Genomic DNA, 8653 nt, shown 5'->3' with positions numbered 1-8653 from the left:
CCACTAGTGGCATTCTTTGCAGATCAGACTACAGAAGAAGTCTGCCATGTGTCTCTGTGTACTTTCAGTTTAGTCAAAAAGTGAGGTTGATATTGCGTCAAAGGTATTTTCATTTCAAATTACGTTGTGTTATGCCACCTGGGTACTTTCTGGAACTAAATCTTGACTAAGATCTTTTCTACCTTAAAGGATCAGATTATCTTAAGCTATCAGAACCATGCTAAAATAAAAAGGTGTAGACTGTAAGACTAGATGGTACTCGGGTCTTATAATTTGCCTCAACTGTGGATCGGTTTAAGTGAAAAAAGCTATTTTTGCCTAATGCTATTGCCAGTCTCTATTTTAACTGCTGATCCTAAAATACATACACAAAAAAATGGTATTGCAGTGAAATACTCCATCTTGAAAAATTCAATTTTTCTTCAAGATACACACGTGAAAATAACTGTCACAATATGAGCTATAAATAATGGATAATGAATTAAAATAAGCAGAAAGTTATACCAACGTGCCATGGTGTGTTTCCGTCTGAAAAGTCCACATCGCACCCTCAGCTAATTTCGTGAACCAAATATTGCTGTTTTGTGTTTTTATCAAGGTACAACATATTTCTCTGGTGATTTGTTTTTTCAACATTGTATACATTGTGTAAATTTCATTATCTTTGTAAGCTGTGCTTATATGACCTTTTCAGTGCCTACAGTATATGTTTTCCTTGACATCATTGAATTTACTTTTATGTTGCATTCTCTGTTTTCTTTTGTTGCTTAGTTTGGGCTCTGAAGCAAACTTGGAGTATCAGTGCTTTCCTCCGGTCAAGTTTACATTGGCTTTGTAATTGTTCTCTGTTGATGTTATGTTTATGTGAAACTTAACTGCATGACGCAGAGTGTAATTATATGGCATTGATAGCTGCAGAAGAACCTTGTAACCTTTGTGCTCCTTCCATTTGTTATTATTGCCTGCAAAAAACTAACTCATACAAAAAGGGTTGTACAGTCGTACTATAATACCACTCCTGAAGCAATTCCATATACTTTTGACCATAATGTTGTGTAATTAGGAAATGGCCATTTTTATCTGACTGGTCTGTGCTTTTTTCTTTGGCTTACAGAACATTTTTGTAGAAAAGGGCCTGAAAAGCTGCAGAAAACATTACTGACTGTAAGGTGTATTTTGTCTTTTGTGGTTCTTTCATAGCAGTTTTGATTTGTTTTTCATTTGTGTATGGTTATTTGGTTGGTTTTTCCTCATTTACTTCTTTGGAATAAAAAAGCAATACATGTAGCTATAGAGAGCTTTAAAAACAGTCCTCATTGAATCAGTTTCCTGTGACAATCATTGTATACCGTTTTGCATTTCCTGGACATTTTAATGGGATCATGACCTCCTATTGGCTTCTTTTTCTATTGCCTGATTCCAGTATACAGTCCACTAGAAAAACAACAAGGTAAAGAAGTGTACATTTTGTAATACATCATGTATTGTATTCTCCTTAACAGATTCACTTTTATTTTATCTATTCTTTTAAGTCTCAGCTGTTAGGCTACACAGTAATGCGGATGTTCTCACAGTCATTCGGTCATAGCGGCTCTTCAAAGACCCTGAGGGAACCAGGGGACTGTCAGTTTGGCTCCTTCAGGAGTGGACAAGCGCTTCTTTCATGAAGGAAAAACAGTGGAAACTCTGTGTTAAGGAGTTAATCACGCGCTGCATATGTGTCGTCTTTTGGAAGGGAGAAAAGGGGATATAGCCAAAACTGGGCCACAAGGCAATGAAGGAGGATGAATGGCTGTATATGAGGATGGATGGATAGGTCATGTGATGGGTAATTGGAACCAGAAGATGAAATGGCTTTGTTTAGGTTTCTGCTCTTTTGACATGATGTTCTACTTACAGCTGTACATATGTGTTATGCATACAGAAGTTTTATGCTACATTTTCAGAGCTATAAAACATAAGCCTGGTTTCCAATACTTTTTTATGGAGATAGCTGTGTGATAAAGCTTTTTACTGACACTGACAGCAATAATGTTGATGTGACCTTTGCAGAGCACTCTAAAAAGATGTCTTTTGTAGAGCAGAGCAAACAATTTAGTCATTGTGGTGATGGTTTCCTTATTTGTCATACAAGTGGCAAAGTGCCAGTCACGCCGCCACTTTGCTTTGGACTTGAATGAATTGTAACAAATTAAACCATGAACGAGTTAAATTCATGGTCCAAAGAGGATGAACCTTGATGATTCTGTTGCATCAGTATTTTCAGACATTATGCTACTTTAGTCACGATGAAGATAAAATACTTTTATTTTATTCTATTTATATTACTTTATTTTTGTGCATTGAATGAAACCCAGTGACATTTGGTGTTGACATATATGGTGCATGCATGTGGAGTTTTAATAGCCATTTGGATCATTCATTTGGCAAAGCCATTCAAATTAAAAACAAAATTAATTCAGTACTTTAGTTTTTCGGTTCATAACCAAATATCCGCCTAATTAATGCTAATTAGCAGATGTTAGCCTGCTGATATTGGCATTAGGCTTAAAGAATCCCTGTGTAGAACTTCACAGAGCTGCTGACCATACTGAAATGTACACTCTCACGATGAGCACCCCCCCAAAAAAAAAGTCATACCATCTTTCATGTGACAACAGCCTGAAGTCAGATTTACTGCTAGAATAGAGAAGAATGTTAACACAACTGCCTCCATCTGCCCATCCGCAACTCACAGATGGAAAAGATTCTCAGCTGAGGATACCGAAACATGTTCTCTGTCTTTTCATCCTTGACATGTTGTGGGAAAGTCACAGATTGGAAATGAACATTGCATGTCACCATTGCACAGAATCTCAGGATCAACTGTGTTGATTAAGCATGTGTACAACTTTTGATGGATTTCTGTGCCTGCTGCTCGTGAATAGAACAGATTTACAATTACAGAACTTGTCCTGTTTCATATCAACTTAAAGTAATTTTTTTACTCATTTATTGACTTGGCATTGAAGGTTACGTGTAGCACTGCAACATAAATGCACAAAAAGGAGCTACTACACTGGATAATGCCAAGCTTGGTCAAAAAGTCAGGGGTAGGCGTGTGGGAAGGGGGTTCAGTGACATTTCGGCTGCCAGTCTAAACATAACTTGGAGCTGGGGCGCCCTCAATGTGCCATGTCTATAGGAACAGCGAGGCTTTAAAACTCAGGCCTATGAGTCAGCCAAAAGCCCTGGACTCAAAAAACCTATTCCAGTCCCTGTGTCTCTATGGCAACAGGAACAGATTGGAACCACATCTGGTAGCCATTTCAGTCCCTGCAAGGAAAGGAAGAAAGAAATTTATGAGTGAGGGGGAAAAAGACAAATATTTTCTGCAATGCAAAGCAGAAAGAAAGTGGAGTCGAGTTACACTTGAAAGTGGTTGAAGATTATTAATTCAAGCATGGCCTGAGTCACGAGCCGTTTTTCACTGTCCGCGTAAGTTCAGGACAGTGGATTAGGTTCAGTAAGAAGTATTCAGTGTAAAGAGACGTGTATCGCCTCTATGCAAAGGCATGCACCAGAAACAAAGGCAAGAAAAAGAATATTCTATGCAAATCTCTCTTTTGATTTTGAAAATCTGATATTGAAATGTTCACGGTGTGAACACGGTTCATGAACTTTGCACAAATTATTTCTCATAAAACCTCGGTGTGATGTAAAGTTTGATTGAAGTTCAAATGAACAGTTGCTCTTTGTTCAAGTGTTCAAACAATGTCTGACATTACTGTGTCTGCTGTAGTACGATTTTTCTCAAATGCTGTCATTCCCCTGGCTGATCCATTGCATCAGACATGGCCAGAGGAGATTCAAAAATGGTCTTTTTTCCCCTCCGTCTCTTATCCCTGTCGACAGGCTGTCTGCGAGAAACACTGTCTAATTGCAGTCTTTCTTACACATTAAATGTTGTTTCTCAGCCCTGTGGAAATGCAGTAACTATGAAATGACATTTACTGGAAATGGAGCTGGTGCTTTTCTTGAGCCAAAACCACTGAAGACTGTGGTCAGCATGCAACCAGAAGTGGGGAGGCAGGGGGGGCACCAGCATCAAATGTGTTTATAGATTTCCAGTGACATCTACATACTCTGCGATTTAAGACTGTCATTATCATAAACCCAAAACTTCCACGCGTTGGCTCAGAGCTAAAATAGGCCGCTCTTAATGCACAAATTAAGAGCAACCGCACAACAAGCCGACCTCCCAAATAGATGCCTAGACAAGCTGGTAAAGTGATGAAACTAGGTCAAGAGAGTTGAAACTGGATGAGGCTCAGTTTGGGATATAGTAACATATCAGTATTGTTCTTTAAGTCAGTGTGAAAACCCATTTGCTCTATCTGACACTTTCCACGCTACTTTGAGCTCAGTGCATGCATCGTGACTGCAGCGGCAGAACTTCAGAAAGACACGCGGTTTTCCTCACACACTATTCGTACTCATTTGCGAAAAAAAATCAACCAGTATAAATAGTGCAAAATATAATTGATCCGTGGCCTCTCTCTTACTGTCCAGATGGAGATTTTTCTTACTCTTTTTTTCTCTTCTCTCACATGGAAGGGTGTGCAAACAGTTGTCTGGGACTTCAAATTGCCCTGAATTTTCCCCCTTTGTCAGCATAATTTAAAGGAACTAGCATATTAGGGGAAATGGTTTGGATGGCTAATAAAAAGCAGATCAGTCAGATTCTTTTTTATTTATTTTTTTCATTTTGTTCTCTTTTTCTTTCTTCTTTTTCACAAGCTCTTCTTCTCTTGTATTTGTGCCCATAGCCTGTTTTCCTTCTCCTTCAATTACTCCTTCCCCTTTCTCCCCTTCCCCCTGTCCCATCTATCCACTACCTGAGCAGTAAAGTGGGACTACAGACTTCATAATATGGTTTGGGGTTTCAGCTTTCACATAATTCCACAGACTGACCCAAAATTTTTTGGGTTTTTTTCCCCCTCACTGCTTACTCAGTTCATCATAGAGCCGCAAAAAAAGAGATACTGGGATGGAAAATGAGCACAAGACCCATTGTGTCCGCCCAAACCCAAGGAAAATAAACAGATGGTTTATGTTTTTGTGCAGTGAACCCCAGCTGTCCCGACAATCAGTCCTGTCTGTGACCAACAAACTGTACAGCTTTGTTGTTTGGGATGCATCCTCTCCATTTTTAAGTAAATGCAGTCACAGGAACAGGCCTGTACCCTGCAGAAACATTTTCCCATTTTACAACCCCCATCAGATTTGTTTTATGACATCTTTGTTTTTGTGAGTCAGAGGCCAAGTCACTGATACTGGCACCACTCTTATCTAGTTGGATAAACACACTTTAGCAACAACCTAAAAAAAAGAAAGAAATTTTCGCCTAAATGGATGTCAGGATCTATTTACTTTATGTGGCTGCAGTTAGCTGGCATGTGAAAGGAAGTGTTAGCTGTATATTTTCCATCATTCTGACTCTGTGCTTGTGTGTATACACATAGGTGACACACATATGTGACCCTTACAGCCTTCTTCTACTTCATGGGACAACAGTGGAGTCATTATAGGGAGCCATGTGTTTCTGATTACTGAGGCACAGATTAGAGGGAGGGGAGCAGTGCTTGCTGTTTGCTTGCCCACCAGCTCCTCTGATGTGGCTAGTAACTGGACATTGATCGGGGCAAATCCTTTCACCACCCTCACCCCATTTCCCACCTCCATGACAAACCATTTCCCACATCAGTCATGATTCCTCTACCATCTATCACTTTATCCGGTTTCCAGTTGAATTATGCAAATACAAGAGGGACCGTCTGTGAAAATATACCTACTTGACCTACTTACAATTCCAAAAGCTCTCAGTACTTTATTCTTGAAAATGTGTTATTGTTGCTAAATCGTAAACACAGTTGCCTTTTACTACAGAGGACAACAGTATGATGTTTTTGTTGCTTCGGGAGTGTGATATTTGTTTGACCTCCACAAGGATTTTTGTTTTTGATTTCTCCCCCTCGAGGGAATTCAAGGTCAGACACACAACACTGTGTGACAAATTAGAATGATTATTCTCAAGGACACCAGTTTGAATAAAGTTGTATTCAGAGCTTTACATAAAGTCATCATGGGCCTGAATATGAGGTATTTAATGATGTTTGTATACTATACATTTTAAATGTCTTTAAGACATTATTCTTTTTCATTTTCTCTAATCCACATAGGTGGATTATATATATATATATATATATATACACATATACACACACACACACACACACATATACACACATAAGCTCAAATATATGCAGATATCCCCACTAATATTTAGCAAAATGTCTCTGCCGTTGTAAAAGCAGACATGTCTCAAAGATTGTCCAATGTACATCCAAAAACAGGACCATTAAACTCAAGAAATAGAGAGGTCACAAATAATGATTGTAGCATTTCAGTAATTAATCAAGCTCCATTTGCTTCAACAGTGGTTCTCAGTTCCATCAAACCAATGAAAAAAGTTTTCACAGGAAATTCCAAGATGATACTCAACTCAGCTCTACTTTTCTTTTAATGACTTCAAAAGACTCTGTACTGAAACCAAGCAATAGAGAAATGCAAAACTGCATTTCTCAAATACAGACTCAAGTTATCAAATTTCGACTAAATTAGTTGTATTTTGGACATTTGTCAAATAAAAGAAAGAGCTTTCAGAAACAAATCAATGTGGACTGCCAGACATTTTGGGGAAATGTCTGAAGAATATGAAACCATATGCAGCTCTTCACTAACAGTTTCACTTCTACATAACTTGTATTTGCAAACAGTTGTTTGAACTGATTAACTTTGAATCTGCACTTTCTTAGAAATGGTCCTAAGAGACCTTCCTAGTTTTCTTAATGTATAATTCTGCTTTCATGTTCATATTTTCTTGGACTTTCCCACATTGTCCTGCCTATTGGTTAATCCAGTGAGTGCTGTCAAAAAAAGCTAATAATTGTAGCCAATCACAATCACCAACAAGACAAAGCTGAGGGCTATTAACAGACAACCAGAAAGTTCAGCACCAAGTGTGCATATTTGAGCCCGTATGTATACTTTTAAACTTTCTGCGGATTTGAGAAAATCCTAAATAATTTCAAAAGTGTGCACTCAAGTCTTGTTTTTAAAAGATTTGTGTTGTACAATCATTCCACTCTAGAAAACAAACAATTCAAAAAACTTATTACAAGCCATGGCTATAACATTCATGCCCATGATGAGTGAAGATGTTGTCACGGTACCTGACCCCAAACTGTGGGACCTCAGCACTTAACCATTGACCAACAGGCTACACGAAATACACAAGGAATTCATCATCCATCACATGGGATTTTTTTTTAAACAAATCTTTAAATGACTGCATCCAAAAACACAGAGAGAAAAAATGATGGTGTTATTATCTTGACAGATAATCAAACAGTGTTGGCAGTTTTTCAGCTTTTTTATTTCCATTTTCTGCCAGTGGAGTTTGAGTTTCTGCAGGTGTGGATGTTTTTTTAAGCTTTCATCATCCCATCTAATGAACCAGATGGTGTTTAGATGAACCCTTTCCCCCTGATGCATCACAGAACTTTTTCATGAAAGGAATGATTGAATCTTCATAGAATCACCAACATCCAGGATACTAATATGTCCTATATGTAACACCACCACAAATCAAGGGGAGTGAAGAAAAAAGCAAAACTGTTTCTAATTTAAGAAACAAATGAGGCAGATGCTAATTTAGCTGTATAAGTGTATAGTTTATAAGTTAAAAAAAAATTATAAACACTGTTTTAGATATAAATAATGGGATAGCGATTTGGTGACAGAGCGCTCATTAATGATGTAACCAAGTCAGCTAAGTGAAGCAATTATGGAAATGCCTTGAAGTGCAATGCCACCATTTCAAATAGACTCCCATTCAATAGTCCCAGTCAACTGCTTCATGAAATTGTAAGTAATTTTCCCCACATGTCAATAAGATGTCATTAGCTAAGGTCACTCCTTCCAGTGAGTGTACTAGCTGTCTTCTTCAGAGGAGAGACATATGTTCCCCCAGTCACGTTTCAAGTGTTGCTCACAGTTTCTTCTTCATGTCCAAATACAGCCAAGTCTATCTAATGGAAAAATAAAGAAATCAGTGGAATGCAAAATAGGGCAATGCCCACAATGCCAATCTGCTCCAGAAATGGGTGACGTCATGGTGGCTACTTAGGGAAGTAGTTCAGCTTTCTGCTAAACATGCTTATTATGCTTTAACCTTTTCTGAGTTAGATGTGAAGATTAAAGGCACGATCGTATCCGTCCTTTACTTGAAAACATACAAAACAGTTACCCTGGCTTTGCTGAGGCTATAATCTATCACCACATCCAGACTTCACTAGTTAGTTTATGTAAAAATAAAAAATGAGACTTTATAAAAAGGAGTGGAGGAGTTCAAGTATCTCGGGGTCTTGTTCGCGAGTGATGGGAGAAGGGAGCCGGAGATCGACAGACGGATTGGTGCGACGGCTGCAGTGATGTAGACGCTGCACCGGTTTGTCGTGGTGAAGAGGGAGCTGAGTGTAAAAGCGAAGCTCTCAATTTACCGGTCGATCTACGTCCCTACCCTCACCTATGGCCACGAGCTGTGGGTAGT

The sequence above is a fragment of the Pundamilia nyererei genome, unplaced genomic scaffold, assembly GCF_000239375.1.
Source record: "Pundamilia nyererei isolate P.nyererei 1_Seehausen unplaced genomic scaffold, PunNye1.0 scaffold00127, whole genome shotgun sequence".
Classification (NCBI taxonomy): domain Eukaryota; kingdom Metazoa; phylum Chordata; class Actinopteri; order Cichliformes; family Cichlidae; genus Pundamilia; species Pundamilia nyererei.
This window is presented reverse-complemented; position numbering follows the sequence as displayed.